Genomic DNA, 22,914 nt, shown 5'->3' with positions numbered 1-22,914 from the left:
ACCTAACTTCTCAAATGCCTTCTGTTAAGGGACCTTCAACACACAACGTTAGAAGATTGACTTCACTTTTTTTACCAGAAATGTCTTTCACCAGACCTTAACATTCAGTTCATATCACAGCTATGTAATTATTCTTTTCAGAAGCAGAGATGCAAAGAAGGCATTAACAGCCGTTCAAAATATCACATTTATGCACTCTTCTCTTGTCATATTAAATATAATTACTTCTGATGCAATCAAACTCATATCCTTCAAATGGATAAATCCAGCACCAAATTTAGAACCTGAAGCTTCAAATATCAGGCTCTTAAAGAAAAGCTTTAAGCCTTTACTTTCAGTTCAGTGAGGTACAACATAAGAACAGTGATAACATTAGGTTTAAAAATGGTATCTTTTTATGAATTTTCTTTAAATTATTGTTAGTTATTGGTTGCAAAGTGCTTTGAAGATCAAAGGTGATATACGAAATGCGTGTTATAACTCAGTCACTAAGAGGTGTGGATCAAGTAACTGACCAAATACATGCTCCTCAGAACTCATTATCATTGGAAAATAAATCACAGTATCTTATTTTTTGTAATACCCGCCAGTCCTGAAGGGTCTAAAGGACTTACAGTATGCACATGTTCTTCACACAGATATGGACATATGTGCTTTTAGGCTGGCACAATAGCTCATTTTTAGAAATGGGAGAGGATACAGTAGTAGCAAACATTCATATATGCAGGTCCAGTTATAGGATCGGGTCTTGTTTAAATACAGGTGTAACTTCAATTATGCAATAATAAATTGCAATCAACTCTATGCAGAGTGTAAAAACTGTTAACAGCTATAAAGCACACTTACAGAATAAACCTTTACTAGCAACTCCTCTGCCCCTTATACATTAAAAGTAATACAATACTTTCTCTATAGAATTTAAGAATATTATCTTTAATCATTAACAGAGTCTACAGAAGGATACCATACAATACCAAACATGATTTTAGTATTCCCTGTTGTATACTTTTCAAGAATTGATTGTATTTACTAGAAATCTAATGGGGCCATTTTGTAAGGACAGGTATATAGTCATATATAAGGAAAATTTATACAATGTAAGTAAGCATTCATATTTATATAACCATAGGATAATTTAGATTGGAGGACTCTGGAGGTCACGTAGTCTAACTTCCTGCTCAAAGCAGGGCCAACTTCAGAGCTGGACCAGTTTGCTCATGGCTTTCACCAGCTGAGGTTTTCATCTCTCCAAGGAAGGAGATTCTACCATCTCTCTGCAAAAGGTACTGTAGGATTCGTTTCTGCTGGAAGTGGCATGAGACCAGTCACCTGCCCATCGCTTACTCCCCATAGGCATGCTACACTTCCCAAATGTGACATTACGACTGCTTCTGCAGCTGTAGAATGAACTGCGTGAGGAACTGATCTGTGCTAAAAATAACCCTGGGGCCGGCAGGGGGAGAATTAGCTTAATTAAGCAGGCACTTCTATGAAAAGGACAACCGTGAAATTACGGCTTAGCTATCTCGGGCAACTGGCAAGTTTTTAGAGGATAACCATGTACACAGTAGATTTCCTCCTTTACACACCCATCTGTATTTACTACTGAAAATGGACTCCAAAATTCAACTCAAGACAACTAGTTCAACCTAGTTTCTCCAAAAACTGCCAAAAGCTTGTCTTCCTTTTTCACAATCTTTTTGTTTTCATTATCAAGTAAAATAAAAACAAACAAAACAAAACCCACCCCCATTATAATTTCATAGTCCAGGCCAAAAAGAAGCAAATTCCTTGGTGTAATGAAAGCAAAAGCAGATAAACCAGCTGTTAATTATAGGAAACAAAAAGTAGTGCTCCATCTGCAACTCTGATTTTAAAAAGAAACAGAAATTTTTCCATTTATGTATTGAAATGTCTTTGTACTTAAGTGAAAGTATTTTATGTAAAAGGAAGAATTCAAGGCACTTCACTGGCACACATATTCATCTCTAGTCTTCAGGTTCTAACATTATCTTCTAACATTCTAACATCTTCTAACATTCTTCTAACATTATCCTATAGCTTTTATATTCAAAGAACCCTTCTAAAAGGTTCTTGTCTGAATGCAAAAGGTGTCTGGAAATCAGAACGTGTGCAAACACAAAGAAATCCAACCAGAATAAACCTGCTGACATTCAGAATCAAGTGTCAGGATGTATATACTAAAACAGAATGGAATGTGCTGATCATAAGCATTAAGCACTGGATCCTGCACTTTTGTATTCATGCATCCAGAACAAAGCATTGGCATTACTATTTATATCACAATTTTGTTTATTAAACTCCCATTTCATGGTTAAATTATCTCCCAAATACATATGTATATTATTGAAGTACTACTACTGTTCTACATGATTCTAAGAAATTAATCCAAAATGTATTGCTGTAAAGATCGTGGAGCTAAAGCCTCCTTCTCCCAAACACTCCCCCACAGAAAACCCCAACCCCCTGATGTTAGTGCACATGCAAACAAAAACCTCACCAAACCAAACAAAAGCAGGAGCATGGACTGCAAAACTAGATTTGTCTTTAAATTCATCAATAGCCATAAAACAGTAAAAACAAAGACAGGACTTACTAAAATCTGCCAGTGAAGATGCTCTTGATTTAAGGTGGTGACATGAGACTTAGAAATCTGGGTCTCTTCTAAAAACTGGGTCTGATCAAATGTTTTCTGTGATGTTGCAGGCTGCAGACATGATGGATCATTTCCAAACTGTAAAATAAAACATAAGTCAAGTGACCAATTTGTTAAAACTGCATTTGTACTATCTGACTAGAACTTGCTCTTCCTAAAACACATGTTTCATTAACATGTTTTCATTGCACATGCCCCCAAAAGCTGTTTGAAAGGGATGGTTAAATATACATTACATACAATAGAAGCCAATCTAAACTACTATATTTAGCCTTGCTGAATAAACATTTTGTCAGGGCAGTCAACAAGACTGAAGTCCAACATAAACCTCCAAAATAAGACTTAAATAGTATGGTCACTGGTCCCTTGCCGGAAATTAATTTCAGAGAGTAAATGAAAAAATTCAGTTTCAATATTACCTCTATAAAATGTAAGGACATAGAACTAAGCAGAAAAATTCTGTCTATTAGTTATCATTACAGTCTGCAAGTTTGTCAGAATATCTCTTTCTATTAACAACAAAGTTCTAGTAAAGCTTATACAAAGTACTGCTAAAATCTTGGGGTTTTTTGCCAGCTTACCCACACAACTCACAGTGCTCCCTCGCTTAAGAGGGGTCATTAGGTTTGATATTTCAGATTTCTTTTGGACGGAGTCAGCGATGTCAACATTCTGAAAGTGCTTTTTAAAGGCTTGGGAACAACTAGCTCAAATAAGCTACATTTTAATGTAAATATAATTTGAAATGCATATGTTTCCCAGGAACCTTAAAAGATCCTGAATTTGGGATAGATCAAAACTACTTAATCCTTTGCTTAGTATTTTCTGTTCCAGTCAACAATCAAACACCATTTGCAAAATGATGCAATAGAGACCACAAATTATTGAGATAATCACAACCCAGAGACACTGAAACCAATGAAAAAACTCCCACTGATCTTTGAGGAAGATCCTAATTGTTTATGGTTTAGCTTTGTAACCCAAGAAAAGATCCAATAAAGCAGTTCTCCTCTCAGGCAAAATTAGCTTCCCCTCCTTACACTGTAAGTCAATCAATTTTAATATAACACATGAAAAATGGTGAAAAATCTTTTAAAAATAAAAAAGGATTTATAAAAAAAGTAACATAGCATCAGCATTGTGACAGTTTTAAATGAATCAAAGTTTGATGTAAAGTCTGGCACGAAGTCCAATTAACTTGTTCTTCCTATTCCCAGAAGCAGTTTAGTAAATCACTAAGATGATTACATATAAAGATACCTATGTGACTGTCCACTTCACGGACAGTAATGAATAGGTGGCTGTTTCCACTATATAAGTATGATTTTTAAGACTTAATTTACGAGGCTGTAATTCAAGTGATAGAATGAATTGACTAGAAGGACAGCATGCAAATATGTGCAAAAAAAAGTTCTACTGGCATGGTTACATTCCCTCTAAAACTCCAATTCCCTCTAAAACTTCCAAAAGATGTCCAACATCAAGCATTTGAGCAGCGCATGGGGCCAGTAGATTTATATGCCTATTCATACGCCATTCATTGAATTAAAACATGTACAGCGCATTACTTGTCACATACATGCATTGGAAAGGCGGAGTATTCAACAGCATTATGAGCATTGACTAAAAGAACAGAAGAAATACAAGTGTAAAGGTAATTTTTTCCCCAGAATTTCTCACTTTTAAGACTAAATAGAAAAGGTAAATTATACCGAGATGCTCATTTGCTCGTCTGTGCTTTTGTATTGTATCTTGTCCCTAAACCGGGACTCTAATCTGTACAGTGAGCACCTGATTTTTGAATGAGATTTTTAGGCAGCACTATAGCACTAACAACTAAAATAAATAAATACATAATTTGTATAGATACAGCACACCCATAAGTATTTAATAATAGAGTATTCTACTTATGATAATTAATTTCTTCATATAAACATTACTCTCAACAGAAAACTAACTTCCTCTGAAGGGAGTCATGTATTTAAAACACATGTTTCATGGAGATCAATTTCTCTAACCATTAGATTATTTTCTGCCCACAAATGAAAAGATTTTCCAATCTAAGGTCATCAGCACCTTTGTTGACCTTTCTATAACTATCTTTTTAATAAATTTTACCATGGCACGTCTGTTAGGAAGTAATTTAATCATCTTCAAGTATTTTTCTAGTTGAAAGACTCCATAAACTGAAACCAGTTTCAGACTGTATTGAGTTTGATTGGTAATAAATTAAGTTAACTTCCCCAAGTCAAGTCTGTTTTGCCCATCATGGTAATTGGTGAGTGATCTCTCCCTGTCCTTATCTCAACCCATGAGCTTTTTGTTATACTTTCGCTCCTCTGTCCAGCTCAGGAGGGGGAGTGATAAAGTGGCTTTGGTGGGCACCTGGCATCCACCCAGGATCAACCCACCACACAGACATATTCCTGCAGAAAACAGAGGGTGTTTTACAGCTAATTTCTGTGAGACTGTTTGCTGTATCCTCACTTTTGCACAAAGTCTTCACAACTCTGAACCACATGCTGTATCTTCACATCCCTCTTTTTGCAATATTCAGGTCAAAATAAATGTGTGCAAAGATGTCAGAGCTCTTGAAAGAACAGTTTTAGAAATAAATGATGTTGCAACTGCAGCTGTGAAGCAATAAGGCATCTTTCCATAATATTTTATTTGGGTTGCATTTAAAAAACTAGAAAATAAAAAATCTGAATAGAAAGATTTGCTGATTAAGCTCCGCAAACGAAATTCAGATGAGCCCCCATCTTTGCAGAGATGGCTTCATTTCAGCTATACTGTCAGAGGGTAGGAAAGAATTTCAGAAATACTCAAAGGCAGCCCACACACTGTAGCGTGTTCAGGATCCAACACACTGCACTGTGCGGTCAGCAGGGGAAACATGACAATAGCTTCCTTCCTCCCAGTAAACAGCACTTAGATCTTGTCCTGCCTATATCCTGTTAAAAACTATCAAAGTATCAGTTCCTACCTCTGTTCAGCCAACAGTCCCACCTTTCATCCCTCAAAAGCCACATTTTCACAAAAGCATCTCTGTGTGTCTTCCTTAAGCCTGAGAAAAGCTTCCCTGTGAGCATTTGTCAAAGGTATTCAACTGTTCCCCTTAAAATTCTCAGTTGCTTCAGTACCTATGCAAACTAAATAATATTCAGCCAGGTGACACGCCAAGATTACTCTCATCCTCAGCACTGTTGTCCCATGACTTCCTCTCACTTGCTTTTTCTGTCTTATTAACCCTATATCACCTGCTAAACTGTGAACTCCTCAGAAATTACTCTTGTTACATGTATGTAGCACAACACCCTCTGGAGTCTGAATTTGTGCTAAAAACCATAATGTAACAACAGAGAAGAGCTGACATATTTATTGGCCTCAGTAGATGATAAGTATGAAAAAGTTCTTCCAAAGACTTTAAAACTCACATTTTTCACTAAAATGGAATTCTAAAAATAACTTTGGACAGTGCCCCTCCACACATAAAATGGCAAAGCATATGAATTGCATCCTCTATGCACAAGCTAAATATCAGAGGTTATCGTCTAACAGATTGTTCAGAGTTAATGATAGATACTTCTACTCATACCCCCACATTTCCATCTATTTTTAAATGTCTTTACTTACATAATGTTTGATGTCTTCATCAGCACCAATCTAATTCTGATGGCAACATCAAGGCTGCATTTGTAGGACATGGGAAATCACACTGAAAAGCATGCATCCTTACATTTCTGTTAGGCTTCGGCCTGGGAGCACAGGATCTTTTATTTATTCATGAGTTTCCTGAGAAGAACTAGTGGTTGCTTTGTGTCAGCTGAATAGATCGTAATTCAATCTTCACTGGAACCTGTTTACCTGAATGACTCATTAAGGTGCAAGCTGACTGCTAAAGAACTGTTTCATAACAACAAAGCCTTTTGTTAGAGGAAGGTATGTTTTGAGAAGTTACTTTATGCAGTGTGAGTTTATCAAAGTTCATTTTTGAGAGATCGAATTATTTCTTAAAAACATAAACAAACGAAGTGAAGCATACTCACACCTGTAACACTAACATTTTGCTGCAAGGATTGTGTCAATGGGCAGCAGGATGTTTTATGGGCAAAGGCCTTGAAAGTGCAAGCTCACAGCTACAGGAACACTGGAACAGGGTAGTTTCTGAAGTGCTCAAGGCTTGGTATTCAAGCACGGGATTTGCAAACAGCTTTTCAAACAGATCTGTTACCATTCTTCTGAAATTCTTGTCTTTCCAAAGGGCTATCTGAGTATAAACAAGGAGTCAAATGGAGTTTCACAAGTCTACAGCTCTACTATCTACAGTATTATTATAAATGCAGGTAAGAAATGACCACTTGGAACCATATGCTTATGGTAATACTTACAGAGTCTTCACTCTAGAAAGTTTCAGGTAAGAGAAACAGCTAGAATAGTTGACCCTTTACAAACAGATCTTTTCCAGAAATCACTGCTATAGCATACACATGATATGAAAGTCAGCTCAAGAACGGAAAGAGTCGTTCTCGGAAAATCGCCTAGGAGGCAGAGCACAGGAGGTCAAGCAATAGACTGAAGTTACTGCTGGACACTGCTTAACAGCTCTGTTTGGAGCCAAAAGAGCACAGAAACGGTTTACAAAGGAAGCAGAATACAGAGGAGTTATGCTCTTAATGGCAAATTAGTTGTTTTTACATTCATTTTCACATCATCTCCATTATAAATAAAGAGTAAATACAAAGAAATAGGTGCTGAGTTGAGGTGTGTGCATTCCCTCTGGGTTTTTTTAACCCTGAAGAATGGCTGCTTTTAAGTTTCATCCTCTGATTTGGGGCTTTGATATTTTGGTATCTTCATTCTAATTTAAAACCAACTGAAAAGTAGGCATTTCATAAGCCACACTTCTGAAGCCATAATACTTTAGGGTGACTGACTCCAGATAGAGTAAGAGGCAAAAGCAATGTGCAAGTCCCCAAAACTGCATTGTGATATCTTACATTTTAACATTACTTAGTTATTATGCTATTTCATAATACAGTGACATGAAGTATTGATACATAGAGGTGCAGCATGAGGCTTTTTGTCATGGTCCATTGGAGATCTAAGTCTTTATCAGTTTACATATTTCTTATATTTTCAAGCTGAAATCAGCAAGACACAAATGTCAGCAAAAGACAGAGGTCTAAATCTGAATACTGACATTCTAAGGAGCATCTATAAAGTCACACCTTCATTACAGTTTCCTTAAAACTGTAAGTCACATTGAAGTCTAAAACACTATTTCATGCAGATTACAACATCCAATGTATTTTATGATAGCTAAACTTTTTCTGATTGCTGAGATACAAATACTTTAACAACTTTGAAGGTAAAACAATATAGCTACAAAACCAAATTACATCAATATTCCTTACTTGACAGGGTTATGAAACAGTGTTTTGGAAACTAATTTGAAAGATGCTGTCATCATGTCATATATTTTGCAATCTCTAACTATACATTCAAAATAATTCAGCAATAGACTTTGATCTTATATTGCAAATGACAAATGCATTGTGATTGAAGAATCAGTAGCCAAGTTACATGAAAGACAAAAACATTCAACATGGAATGCAAAATGTCAACAATTATAAATTTATCAGTCTTCTAAAGCAGTTCTTAAATGTTGTATTTGTAACGCAAAACACCTCAATAAATCCTTCACAAACTAGATTTCAAGCTCTCCTCTTACATTGAAAGGATCACCCTGACCTGCCTCTGCTTTTCACACGTGCCCTTCTTCTTCTTCCTCAATCAGAGAAATATTCAGTATTAGTGAAATAATCAGTAGCATTACAATGTGCAAAGATTGTGCAGCTCTACACTTTGTGTAGGTGTCTGCATGTGTGCATAGAAAGATATATTTAATACACATGCTAAGCAAGACAATATATTTTATTTACTGTCTATAATTAATTTATTACAATTTATTACTGTGCTATTAAGTCTAAATAGGTAACAATAAGGCAAACCCTGGACTAGCAGCACTGTGGAAATGCCTCTTGATTTTTTAAATTAAAAATACTACAGAGAACAAATTCATTATCTGTATTGTGGTAATGCAATACAATATTGCAGAGTGTCAGTCAAGGGACATGGCACACTGTACTACCCACAGCACAGAAAAACACCGCATGCCTCAACAATCTTACAATCTCTATTTGTCCGTATTAGTTCACATATGGCATCTTTTTTAAAAATTAGAAATTATTAAATTTTACATCTGCTTTCATATTTTCATCAACAAGAAAAGCTGAAAGTGTTGTGACATTGAAATAGCACTATATTACATGCAAAAACTAATGTGACCTTCATAACCATAAAAAAAACCCCAAACAGATGGGGTACTGCATCTTACCTAAAAGACAGCATCATCACTACTTTCAGAACTCTCCCACAGTTCCTCCTAGATCTAGAACAAAGAACTGATCCAAAAATCAAACCCCAAGGAAACATAAAATGTTGTCTTTTTTTCTCAGCACAACTGCCCACAGCTTCCAGGGATGGTTCCTTAGTTTCCTACCACATCATTGGCCCACACCTGACCTTGTGTAGTTTATACAGCATCTGACAGGGTCACAGTGCAGTGATTCGGCTGCAGGCAACCACCTTTACAAACAATACATGTAAAAACACACTTTACACTTCATACAGCCGTGCCAGCAGAAAAACCACTTCATGTGCTTTGCAATTTTACTTCATATTTTAGTTTTTCACTGAAAAAAAAAAAAAAAATTATTAAAATTCTGCATTACCAAATCTTATCCAAATCAGATATCCAATCTACACAGCCACTGACACATGAATATTGCTGAGGTTAACTGGAAATTACAGGAACAGGGGAGAGACTGGAGAACAGGTAACAAGCTTTCTACAACACCAAAAAGTTTTTAACATAGTAATACCTCCTAAGAAGCAAGCCTTGAGGAATTAGGAAAAGTTACTGTTTGAGGAAGAATAAAAACCTTTTAATCACTTGCGAAATTATTACTGCCCTGCAAGAAGACAGTTGCTGTTAATCAAAGAACTCAACAAGTGAAGCAACATGGCATTTCATGCTCCCTAAACTATCATTTCTGAACTTGTTAACCACAACACTGCAGACCCATAATTTCTCTACTCTGAATATATTTTGCTCTTCTGTTGCCTTACTCCCCTCATCTTGCACTCTAAGACCAGGATTTGACTGCAAGAAAAGAGGGGATATTTTCCATCAGATTAGAATATATGGGGGACACATGACACAGGTGCTCCAATAGTTGTTGCGCAGGTGAGAAGTGTCAGTATAAAGTTCACTGAAAACATGGAGCCGTCATGGAGAAATCTGAGAGGAGGGAAAGAAATATGATGTGTCTTGCCTGAGAAACCAATGACTTAAAATAAGAGAACCTCTGCATCACTGTAATACCTGATGTTTCTTTAAGAAGAAATGAAAATAATTTTATTTCCTTACTCTTGCATTTCTTTCTTTCTTTTTTTTTTTTTTTTTCCATTTAGCTCAAAGGTGATACTCAACTAGCAGGAAAGGACTCAATTTAATATGAAAATAAAATTTTGAAAGTGCTACACTAATGTTCTCAGAAACGGTCCACACACCAGGTTTGATGCCAGTAATGGTTAGTATGAAGTCCTCACAAAACATCTCAAATACCACCTGGAGAATCCATCTCCTGATGTCTGTCCATCAGTAAGGCTAAATCATGCAATATATGTTTGTTTTAATTTTCTAGTGTTAAGTCAAATATTATCCTCCATCCTTATTACAACTGAGAATATGGAATTACTTTGATGATATTTGTCCTACAATTTGAGAGCTTTCTGGTGTATTAAACAGTTTTGTACTATTACTTCATATTTCAAAGTCACAAAACAAATTAATTAGCAAGATCGTGCCACCTCGTCCTTAATCTCATTAGAAAAGACTAATGGCTACAGTATCAATTATTTCATAGAGATTACTGCCTTAACACCATTAGCCTTTACATCACACAGGCTCATTTTGAATTTTCAATTCCATTGTAATTTTCTCCACTAGTTTAATTACAAGTCTTAATTAAGTCCCTTCTTTAATCAACTTTATAGCTGTGTCCATTCCTTTATGGCTGCATATAAAATAAGAAACAAAGACCAACTTGCAAAACTAGAAGGCCAGCACAAGAGCTTTCCCAGTATTTGGCTGGCCTTAACCTCTGCTCCAAGAATTGCAAGCATTCCTTCCTTTTAAATATCCATAACAAACATAAAAACTACAAAGAAAACCAACATTTTAGCTAGGTTTTACAAAACTGCGACTGATAAAGTTTTGATTTTGCAGTTCCTGAAAACCCAATGAATTAGGGATTATATTTACATACTTCATTGTTTAGTTTTCTGCTAATTTTAAGAATCTGTAGTTTGGTCACAGTTTTCTAGTTACTCCAAAAGCTAAGTTTAGATGGCAGGTCTTTTATCTATATACTGTGAGGATAAACTGGAATTTTTACATCACACTTCTATCATACACTTAGACGTCCTGTCCTGACATGGAAAACACAAATCAATATTGAGACAGGGAGTGTCAATGGCAGAATAGACAATGTATTATAGGAAGCTTAGCTGCTTAAGGTAAACTGATCAGAGAGGTGCAGCTAGTTTGGCACAACTATTTTCAAGATGACTCCAAGTTCAAATTTACTTGTACAAATCTGCTACATCTGAATCTGAAACAATCAGTAGGGGCTGTTTGGCAAAGAACACAGTTGTGAACTGTTCAGATATATTAACTCTCCCTATACTCCTATATTAAAAAGACTTATATAAGCCTCTCTGTTTCTCACTGAAAGAGCTCTACCTATATACACACGTACACATACTTCTATGAATTTCCACTGATTTGTTTCAATGGGTACAAAAACTTTGTCCTGTGTTTCTGCACAAATTTTCTATTTTATAATTGAAACGTTAACTTTTCAGGGTATGCAGGTGTTACATTTTTCATAATAGATAATTCCATTTCCAAAGCAATAATTGAGATTTTCCATCTTCATGCTTTACTATTATTATAAATAGTTTGCAGTTCTTTCCACAGCAAAGTGCTTTGCAATTTATGACATGTTAGCCATGAAATTAATACTCTGCTTTCTTTGAAAGCTGCCCTTTTTATCCATTCTCTACTAGGAAGAAGTAGAAGTTGTTCAGATTCATTCACCCCACTTACTATCATATTCTATACAGACACATGTGCATATTTGTATGAGCAATTCTTTTTTCTGTTAATATTATTAAATCATGAGAATGCAAATATATGTATCTGTAAGTGCTTTTCATTAATGAATGAAAATATGTACTTTCCCTTTACACAGTTTTCAGTAAAATGCAATTCCAATTTTTAGAAGGAGTTAAGGTTTGAGGCACTGACTGATCCCGTCAGGTTGAAAAGATCCCAATGTATATCTTATATGAATTTCTGTTCAATAGGATTCTGAACTTTCCTTGAAATTCAGGTTGATTTGGCATTGTATATGCCTTTGTCTCCATCGTGTGTGAAGATTTAAATAATTAAAGTTTCCAAAACATATTGGCTTAAAGAATATTTGCCATTACTAATGTCTTTGGTATTTCAAACCTATTACAGATGCACTCTGAAAATCATGCTGCTGTATATAAATCCTGACCTCCATCCTTTGACCAGGAAAACCCAAATTTAATCTAATTTTTTGCAGACCTTCATATCTCTACAATACCTACACAAGATGTATTTTTTTTTTTAACAAATTACTGTTTCAAATTAAAAGGACAGTATTCTGATTCAAACAAAACCATTGCTCATACTTCTCAAATCAGATATAATTTTTCAAGAAACAGCTTTCTGCTAATACTTGCAAACTCACTTCCCTTGAAGGCATATACACAGCAGATATGGAGTTGCTAACTAAATGTTCACTCCAGAAATATAATAACATATAAGCATTCTTTTGGTGAGAAATACTTACTGGATCCAAAGAGAAATGTGTCAATACGGAATTGCTCAATGTCAACATCTAATACCATAGTTAACAACCACAGAATATATTTTTTTACTGTTGGTATTTTAATAGAAAAGATTAATAAGCCTTCTGCAATGATGGTACTATTTCAAGAGAAAATGAAAATATTCTCCATTAATCTGGAGAATCTTTCTTATTTGGCAGGCATGTGATCAGAGAAATGAGAGGCTCCGTCTCCTAAGAAGTTTCTAAGATGAACTTTTAAATATTTGACACTTTTTAACTGGGCATAAGGGAAAGGTGCTGGCCTTCAGTGACCTTCATTGAAAGCGGAGATTGGAATGACGAGGAATAGCCTCTGCCCTTCCATTATCTTTAACTAGCTCTATCCAAATATTTTTTTTTTCTTCTCTCTCAAAGAAAAGAGCTAAAAGCTAATTTATGTTCGTTCCTTATTGCAGTGTTGCAGATAGCACAGCCATATCCTCCCAATCATTAGATCCTACAGCTTGGGAGCTATTTTTGCTATTTCTTTCTACTTGACATCACACACACTGACTCATTTTTTAACCTGCCTCCTGTCCCTCCAAATCTCTGTCATTACTAAAACTTGTTGTCAGGCTCTCATCAGACTGTTTCTTGATTAGGGCAGAATCCTTGCCATCCCGAGCACAGAATTTGCCCTTTTCCATCTGTGAAGTAAGCAGCTATTGTTACTGTACTCTTTGCTTGTAAATTACTTTGGAGGTTTCTGATGTGCTAAGCAGGAACTGATCTCTCAAAAAGGGCTATGAAACACCAAATAAATTTGGAATAGCAGATTTTCTGATTGGTCTAGACACATTTCCACTTTTGCATTGTTTGCTGATTTTTTTTTCATCATGGTGTAACAGAAATTTGTCATTTCTTGATAAAGAGCCTAAATGTTATCGTACTTAAATTCTATCTTTCCTATTCTCATGCATAACTGATACAACTTTCTAGTGACTTTTTTCTTTAAGATCTATTAGAATAGGTGTACCAAAAGTAAATTAGCAACAAAAATGAGAAATACTAACCCCCTCTCTGTTTCCAAATTTCTTCTCTTAAATACAAAAAAATGAGACCAAGCGAATCCTATTACACTGAACAAATTAACAATAGGTCAGAAAGCTTGATCTTTGTCACTGGTGTACTCTGTCTGAAAGCTGAACTGCCATTTAAATATTTACAAGGGAGAGCTGTAATTGCAGGTTGAGAGCTGTGAGACAGCTATGCATGTACAATACAGGAAACTCTGAAAATATTCATGACACACAGGAGATATTACACCAAAGGAAAATTTGGGTGAAGGATAGGAGTACTATTGTGGCATTTCAATCATTTCTGAATCAGGATACATAAGAAGGTGATCTGAAACCTGTTACTTTTGGGGTCTGTCATGAGACACAGACACACAAGAGAAGAGAAATTCAGACTCTTACTAGCCACTGAAAATTGGTGAAAAAAAGTAGCTTCACATGATGACAGAACAACCAGCAGTAGATGGAACCATGTTTCATCTTGTGAGTATTTTTTAATTAAATAAAACAAACAAACAAACAAAACCAAAAACGGGAGGAGAAAGAGCTGCACACATAACAAAGTTGAGAGAGCAAACAAAAATGTTCCAGACCCTGCTGCATCTATTAACTGGGCTTCCTACTAGTAACAGAGCTGTCTCCCAGCAGATTAAGGGTTCTTGCTAGATAATCTCCCTTCCTGCCTGATTTTAGTCCCTTTAATTAAACTAAATGTATACTCGTCCCTCTAGTTTGAAATGCAATTTACTTAAAATTCTTTTCAAGCAATTTATTCTATTTGGCACTATAAGAAAAACAAGCTCAGAGAATTCACAGTCAATTCTTCCTACACAAACCCCCAGATAATACAAAACAAGGTGACCAGCCTACAACATACCAGGAAGATGCACTATGCCTGTGGTCCACTCTGCCATCCTTTATCTGTGCTCCCTTCATTTCCATAGCCCAAATATGCTCCAAACACACAATGGAGAATATTTCCATTTTGGTCATTTAGTAAATGACCTTTCAGTCACGTGAAGCCCCAGCCCCAGAATTACTCCAAAAAGAGGTTCTGCAAGCCACAGCAACCAAACGACAGAATATCAAATGGTTATACAGGTGAGATCATGTTTTGAGACAAGGATGCTTAAAGAACCATCTTGCAATAAACTGGATGCTTGAAATGGATGCAATTGCAAGATAAATTGTATATAAACTGTTTCTATCAAAAGGATGTACAGTGAGCTTAATAGGATTACTTCTTAAACGTCTGAAGAGAATGAGTATTTAGCTTAGTTTTAAGAAACAAGTAGTCTCATGAGCACCAGGCTGAGATCAAACGTATTTGGTTGTTTATCTTCCACACTCCACCACTTTTTAGAAAGGATGACTACGTGCATAGTCTCTAACTAATTATCTCTGTGGTACCGGACATTTTGAAACCAAGCTGTCTTTGAAAATCATATAATGGATTTCAAAAGAAAGTATCAAAATTTTACCTTAATTTTTTTGAGCATATACTAAAATATGTTCATTGGTTAGACAAGACAACATCCCAAAATATTCCACTGATGACACCTGGTGGGGTTGCATAGCGATTTCTGTCAGCTTTCTAAATACATTTCAGGCTACAGGGAAGCAGGGTATCAGTCTTTAAGACAACAGGTCATGTGAGAATCCACATTAGACACTGAATTCAGTATGACGTCTTTAATTCCATTTTGTATTCATGGCCTTTCAAAGGAAAATGTTTGTGTGCCGTAGGATTCCGACATGCAAATATCACTTCTTGGTATAGTGGCAAAAAAGCATAAAATGTAGAACATGGTTAGGAAGATGTAAAGCATCATTACCAAGCAAAGCCCTTGATCCAGTGTAAATAATCTTAAACGCCTGATTCATGAACAAGCTCATCAAAAAGTGTTAAGATCTCACACTTCACTAATATCTGGAGTGTAAGCAGGATGAAAATTGAGGTAAATATTTATAGCAGCCCAATTAAACAGTTCACATCTTTTTATATAAGCATTTTTTTAAATATTTTTTTTTGTGCAAAGAATCTGCTTAAGAAAAAGATTGTTGTGTGAAGTTACTTAGCACGTGGTATGCGAAATACCCACTAAGAGTTAGTACGGACACCATCTCTTCTTTAGAAAGTCTCCTCAGCAGCAAATTGTTGGAGACTGGAAGAATATGCACACAAAGTATAACTATGCATTTGCCTTGCTCTTACTTTTGTCCAAGCAGAATGTTGATCACAGCTGAAGAAAGTATACTGAACTAAGTGGACCTTTGCTCTGAAGTAATTTTACGTTCTTTGAATTATGTTATATCATGTTCCTTATATTCCTACACCCATCATTACTACTCATGCCATTTGTTAGCTCTAAAACCCATGATTACTTAAACATTCATTATTCTATTCAGTGTTTCTATTTCCAGTTTGGGGTTTGTGAAGCATGAGAGTATTTCAAGATTGCCATTTCAGCATTCCTACCTGGAACATCCATTCAAAGCATGTTCATGTAAAGACATATAAAACCTTCCTTTTATGCCAGCATTTCTTTCAATAAAACATGACCTATATCATTAGTCATTCAAAGCAAACAAAAAGGAGTCCAGAATATTACTGAAGCAAAGCAACTGATTATCTAAATTATTTTTTGTGAATACTATTTTTGCAGTAAGAATGGGGTACTAATGAGATTGAAGGAAAAAGGCAATATTTTACCTAGCTCTCAACGATATCTACAGGGAACTCTTTTTTCCACTTGGGCAGATGCTAGTGCCAGAGTTTACCATTAGGTTCCATAGAGTAGGATCCACATTTCATAGGAATTACTGGGCTCCTGATGGGCTCAGATTTCAGTGACAATGCACCTACCCCACCTCCTATAAATACACTTTAACGCAGTTATAAAATCCATCTCGGTACTCAGTATTTTAGACAGGTCTTCCTCAAGGTCTACCATCTTGAAGGAAACCCTCATACATTTTTTGCAAAAGTAATCTGAAACGACTGGTGTATTGCCACTGCCCTCTTCTGGATAAGAACGGGAGAGATGTCTGTAGTCCCTACTGTTCTGGGTTATCAGGAAACTGGCAACTACTCCACTGCTCTTGAATATTATTTTCAAGGTAATGTTCTTGAATTTCATTTTTACGCTTGCCATGCAATAAAGAGATGCAGAATAGTAACACCACAAAATGGCAGAGTGACAACAAACCAGCGGCAATAAGGTAACCTGAATTTTTTAAAAAGTTGACAACATGAAGACTCTGTTGACTTCAGCTAAAAAACCCCACGTTTCCTGCTTTTGAAAATGAGCTCTGGTGATATGCAAAACATCTAGCTTAGAACGTGATCACAGACTCATTTTCTGGCCTAGCTATGACAAGGTCATGACCTTTAATAATATTGCTTCCCCCACTAGTTTGGGCTGCTAATGAAAAGCACTTCAATGACTCTCACCTCTTTCATAGGATCAAGAATACATGAGTAACAAATGTTTGTCATCAGAGCACAAGAATGGGATCTACCACCTGACTCCAAAGACTCAGCCTCTGACCTTAGATAATTCATTCAGCCTCTTTGTAAAGAGGAAAAAAATTGTTCAAGCCAAGTAGTTTGGATATTATTGACATGGAACCACAGAAGTACCATAGCAATGATGGATTATACAAGTATCTCAGTCAGTAAAAGAACCTGTACATGATATATAAGTTGGAAAAGTGATTCCTAATTGTCCATGTCAGTAAAACAATTCACTGATGATGTTTGATTCTCATATCTCTGTTCAAATATATTTCCAATCTTAGCCAGACTGAACAATTCCTATTATTACAGAAAACAGGAAACATTACTGAAAATGCTAAGTTTAGCTTGAGGGTAATTACACAGATCTAGCTTTGGATGAATGGAGATCTTGATTGTGAATGGGAAGATTGTTGTTTAGCATTTTTAATAAATAAATTTATAAGTTAGAGCTCACTTATCACTTGCAACTCAAAGTAAGAAAGAACAATAGGCTGTACTGGAGGCTATCCAGGCATGCAATCACAGCACTGGAACAGAAAAATCCCATCATCACGAGAATGATAAAATAAAAACAGACAGTTGACACAAGAAAAACACTTGATAAGCAATAGAATGCAAACCCCAACCAATGGGAAAAATTCTAGAAAAAAACATTTAGTTTGATTTGATAACTGAACTACCTGGCAAAGTGAACTAGTCCCTTCCACATGAACTTAATAAAAATTACCTAAAGGTTGGGCTTTTTATTTTTCTAAGAAGAATAATAAATATTAAAAAAAAACCCCAACCTACAGCTACCATACAACTTTAACAGAAAGGCAGTATAGTTTAGGACACCAGGTATGGCACTAAAGGAGGCCTAGGATCTATTCCTACCTTACCCTCCCTATAACACAGGTAAGTGGCATCTCTCTTCTACTTAACTGTTTCAAAAGATTGAATCCCAGCCCCAAAGCTGTATTTTAACAGCCAATAAACATAGGATCTATAACAATGGGGTTACTCTTGTCCTATTTATCTGGTACTTGGTAGTTAAGTAACAGTGATCTGTGCAATCACACATTGGTCATGTTTTTGGCAAACCTAGCTTGAAGCTCCTCTACTAAATAGGACATTTGTCAGCTAAGGCAGTATGTTTGCTTTCCAGCATGTGCAGCTGTTATAAGGAAAGGTACATGGGAGATAAAATGATATGGAATTGGTCTGCATTTCCACCCAGTTAGTTCACCTCCCACTTAGAGCCCTGACAGCGCATTCAGCATATAACATTATCCTCTCTGAAGTGTTCCAGCTTTCTATTACCCTGGGGAAAACACTAGCATCTTACTGTTTCAGCCAATAAGCAAGTTCTTGCATTTGATTGGGATGATTATATGTACTTGTAAGGGCAGAAATATTCTCCCTGTGTAATATTCCCCACCAGAGTGTAACTCTGCAATTATTTGTGGCCCTATTTTCTGAAAGCCCAGTACACTGAAGTCATTATACCTGCTCAATGCTTTTGAAAAAAGCTAGCTTCCATTTACGTTCCTGAAGAGGACAGCAATGCCAAACTGAAGATGCTTAGCCACTTGAAACACATATCCTGAAGACCTTTGAAGACCTGAGTTTTTGTATTCCCTGAAAAACTCTTCCAAGAACATGATACATCTCAGCTTTCAGAACAGGACCACTGGATGCAAAAAAAATCTTTGCATGTTCCCACTTCAATTTTGGTACCATTTCCTGGTCCACTGTGTATCTCAAGCCCAACAATTATGTAAGCCGCCTTTCCCATAGTTTATATTGCAATGACCATTTTAAACAAGCCAACTGTTTCCCTAAGAAGCTGACAAATTACTTGAAGTCACTGATCCATGAGCAGTGAAGTCTTCAACGACTATATTCATGCAACCTCCAGACCACTCTTCTATGCTTTTTTTCTATCAGTGATCACCATCCTTTTGTAACTTTCTTAGCACACAAACACTTCCTCCATCAAACTGATAACTCTTCGCAAAAACTAGCACTGGTGGGACCTGCACTGAGCAAACTCATGTTTACAAAAGCCTCTTATCACTTCTCATATCCTTGCCTTAATTTTACTCCTCTTTATGCATTCATTATTACATTGTTTTGCCCTTTCAGCTTAAAATATTCTCAATCACTCTAATTTTCTTAATGGCTCTTGCTTTAGCTGACACCAGTTCTCCAAAGTACTGCACTCTTGAGGGTTCCCATATTTTTAGGTACTGTGCCAAATAGCTCCAAATTTAATTAGTTAAACACCTAGCTGCAGAAATCTATCCGAAATTCAATGCGAGAGTTTATACGACAAATTCAGATCCACTTCCTTTGGTACCTTCTGGACATGAGATCCTGATGCAAACGATTCAAGTGTTAAGTGTCTTACATCTAAAAAGGCACTCTTAACTATACGTCTCAAAAACCACAGTATCACAGAACATGCCAGTAGATACTGTGGCAAGAGCAAGAAATGTGATTCTTGGGAAAAATACCAACCTGGCTATCTAGATGAAACTTTTGCCCCTTTTTTTTTTTTTTAATACTCTGAGATAAAAATTACAAGTATAAACTAAGTCAAAGACGCAAGTGACATCTCTGTACTACCAAGTATTTCCTTAATGAAGTATGACTATCAAATAATTTCCTTAATTTACAAATTAGAAAAAGCTTATTTAGCATAACGCTGGATGATTTCTTAACTTTATTCATGCCGCAAATATGGACGACCTTTGTGTACTGGAAAACTAGTATAAGAAATCACCCTTGTGATAAATGTGCCCATAACTATTTTTCACAGACTACAAGGAAGCTCTGTATTAGCTATCAATTCAAACCTGTATAAATCTCCTGACTAAGAAGGGGAAAAAATGTCTTTATGAAAAGCAGATATCCATCAATGTTAAATCTTCCAAAATATTTCTTTTAATATGAAAATTCACAACATCCCGTATCAATAAGTACTTCACATTGAGGTTTTCTAAAAGTACAAAGGATTCCATGGTCCACATGTCAAGACATGAACAGTGGATCAGAGCTGTCACAGCTATATCCCCATTCAGCAAAGCATTTAAACCTCAGTTTTCAGCAACATGTATGAACAAGCTACTGTATCATTCTGCAGAAGCCACACGCTGGCAAAAATAATACCTATCTTTTCCACGAGGCTGTTGATTTTTATTTAAATGAGTCATGTATCAGCCAGACCAATTTTTCTTTCATTTGAACTCATGTAACTAATATCTTTTTTACTGGCATTATCCCTGATTGATACTACCAGAAGTCTAAGGAGAATCAGGCCTTTAAGCCCTAAGTATTATCAACATAAAATGTAAATCCTTTAAAAAGGATTTGAGGTGGCTTTTTATGAGAAAAATGACAGTCAGGAAAACATCTAACTCTCTTTGACATAAACAACAGGACAAGAACTAAAGATTGATCTCTATAAAGAATTCCGAAACCCAAACAAAAGCCAGAAGGCATCTGATAACAGCTGGTATCTTTCAATAGCCAAACCATCTGAGTTTGACATCCCTATTTTGGCAATAGCAAATGTATCATTTTGGCAAAATGAGAATTTCCTATCACTAGACAAACAGCATCTCGAACCTGCATTGTAAAGTCCATGATTTTTTTCTATCCTCTCCTATTTGTAGTACTTTCAATGGCTTATGTGGTAAACAGCAGTACCACTGTTAATTCTCTGATCACCTGGTATCAGGGCTCTGTTGATAATTATAAATGATTTCATGACCAAGTTTAAACGTATCTGCCAAAACAGAAATTGAACCTGCAGAGAGAAAGCTTTTTTTTCCCAATGCAAGTCTTTGACATAAGCCTTGCTGGATCTTTGCCTACATACGCAGCCAAAAACATTAGCAAACAGACTAGCCCTACAGCACAGCCACCTGAGCACTGCGGGCTTCCCTCTGCATTCCAAAAACACTGCAGTCCACAGCTTTAGCTCTACAGGTGAATAATCTGTCATTCTGGCCATGCACTAATGGTCTAATCAAAAGAGATTTTCAGCCTGTGGAGTATAAAATGGGACTGCTTTACTCTAAAATGAGAGAGAGATGCGTCAGCATCAGACTCGAGCCTTTAGGTCCTAGCCACCACTTCGTATAAGAAACACGACTGTTTATTCAGATAGTAAAAAATTTGGATCATCTACACAGAAATTATGAATCATGCATCAACGTTTATCAGAATCAAACATTTTTCAAAATTTTTTCCCAATTATAGAGATTAAAGGTGTTTAATATTGAAAATTAATCCCATTTTTATACAAACTTGAATATGTAGATCTTCATGGGATTTGTTTATTTCTCATTAGAGGTATGTATATAAACACCTACATTTGATCTAGTTGTCTGAGCCCTCTTACAGTCAATGGAAAATGGGCACTTCCAAGACATAATTTATCTCCACTCGAAGACAGATACTAAAAATAGAAAGCTTTCTTTCTCCATCTAATTTTTATAACTTATTACTAAATTACTGCCCGAGCACTAGTCATTCGTCATGGTCTCTCTGTGATGGTGCTATAACTGGTCCTTTGACTGCCTAGACTTACAGCAAATTTACCTTGACCTCCCACTTGCTTTTCTTATGAGTCATTTAACAGATCACCTGAACCCCACATACATCTGTGCTTACACCTTCATTTCACATGAAACTGTGCCTGTAATAGCTTCTGACACTTGCCCTTTTGCAGGGGAGCTCTTTGAATAAAGGCAAGTTAAATAACTAAATTATCACAGGTCCAGAATTAAGCTCAGGAAGTGAGAATCAATTTACTTTGACTTTCCTATTAAGTTATATGAAGATTAGTTGAAGGATTTTCTTTTTCTCCAGCCTCAATCTGCATCCTGGATAAGTGAAAGGATAGAATTGATGATATGCAGGTCACATCTATCTTCCTCTTTGATCTGGTTAATGAAAATGAGATTCATTGCAATTTTCTGCTTTCCATCGTTTAAGGAATGCAGTTACTTTGAAGATTCCTTGAAGCTTACAATATTTTTCCTCATAACCAGATTCTATTTCTCCTGGATATCTTATTTCTTTATCACTGCCAGTATAAGTTGTTAAAATGAATCTTCTGTCTAAAGCAATCTAGGCTAACTGAGTTCCACAAACTTAAATTGCATCTTGAATTTTTGCAGAGCCTTTTCTAGAAAAGATTTTTGGCTTTCTCTCTCTCTTAACACAAGCATTACGTATTTCTAACTACTGGTGCAAGGACTGGGATAGCATTTAAACTATGACCTCACACATGCTGAAACGGCTGAAAGAAGTCTTCATCAAGTCAATGGTTCAACTGGTAGGTCAGTACTGAAGCAGTTCAGGACATTACCTTTTCTCTACCAGAATACGGATTACCACCATGTTGTGACTGTACACATGTACACATGCTTCTCTCACGACTTAGGGACAAGAGCAAGATAACCAAGGCACATAACAGGAAAGGCCAAAGTCATAGGCTGCTGCTGGCTGATGTACAATCTGTGCAATTCCCCTGAAAAAGGCCTTCCGAGCTAGCACATTCCCAGTTGCCTGTTTGCCCATGGACCCTCCTCTTCTCCGTGGTCCCATTCATAAAATACTCATGACTGCAGGAAGTAAGAAGCAGGTCAGGCTGAA

General features: G+C 36.2%; 2 protein-coding genes across 17 annotated transcripts in view; both read right to left on the bottom strand.

Annotated features, from left to right (window-relative positions):
• Positions 1 to 22,914, bottom strand: part of LOC141750572 (uncharacterized) — a 104,732-nt gene that overhangs the window by 47,083 nt on the left and 34,735 nt on the right. The window lies entirely within an intron of this gene.
• Positions 1 to 22,914, bottom strand: part of RIMBP2 (RIMS binding protein 2) — a 147,931-nt gene that overhangs the window by 110,194 nt on the left and 14,823 nt on the right. For all 16 annotated transcript variants that reach the window (XM_074607008.1, XM_074607009.1, XM_074607011.1 and 13 more), the window contains exon 2: positions 2,618 to 2,755. The gene's annotated coding sequence lies outside the window, so the exon portion shown is untranslated. The remainder of the gene's footprint in view (positions 1 to 2,617; positions 2,756 to 22,914) is intronic.

Source organism: Larus michahellis, chromosome 13 (assembly GCF_964199755.1).
Source record: "Larus michahellis chromosome 13, bLarMic1.1, whole genome shotgun sequence".
NCBI classification, from domain to species: Eukaryota; Metazoa; Chordata; class Aves; order Charadriiformes; family Laridae; genus Larus; species Larus michahellis.
The sequence above is the reverse complement of the archived record's forward strand: the minus strand, read 5'-3'. Positions and strand labels throughout refer to the sequence as shown.